This window comes from Buceros rhinoceros, unplaced genomic scaffold, assembly GCF_000710305.1.
Source record: "Buceros rhinoceros silvestris isolate BGI_N320 unplaced genomic scaffold, ASM71030v1 scaffold39975, whole genome shotgun sequence".
In the NCBI taxonomy this organism is placed as follows: Eukaryota; Metazoa; Chordata; class Aves; order Bucerotiformes; family Bucerotidae; genus Buceros; species Buceros rhinoceros.
Genome location: NW_010414076.1, coordinates 3,772 through 4,155, shown reverse-complemented (window position 1 = coordinate 4,155; position 384 = coordinate 3,772).

Sequence of the window (384 nt, the reverse complement as noted above, 5' to 3'; positions counted from 1 at the left end):
AGCACCCTCCCCAGGCCACACCACGGCCAGGGCTGACGGCAGCCGTGACAGCAACACGTGTCCCCACTCTCGTGTGCTCTCTGGAGAAGTTTCCAGGCAGGCTGAGCTTAGCGGAAGCCCAAAGCCCAGCTTTTTACAGAGTTCTTGATGCTTTTTGCCCCCTGGTTGCTGAGGGATCCTGGAGCAGGTGAGGCTGCTGCCCTGACACCGCTGCTGTCCCAGTACTTCCAGCACCGGGACAGGTTTCGGACTGGGCAGTGCAGAGGGACAGCAGAGGGGCTACACGCTCAGTTCCTGCTCTCATGGTGCTGCAGGTGGGAGCCCACAGCCCAGCTGCCGTGGAGCGGTGGGCGCCTCTGGCAGCGGAAGGGGGGAGCAGGCCGA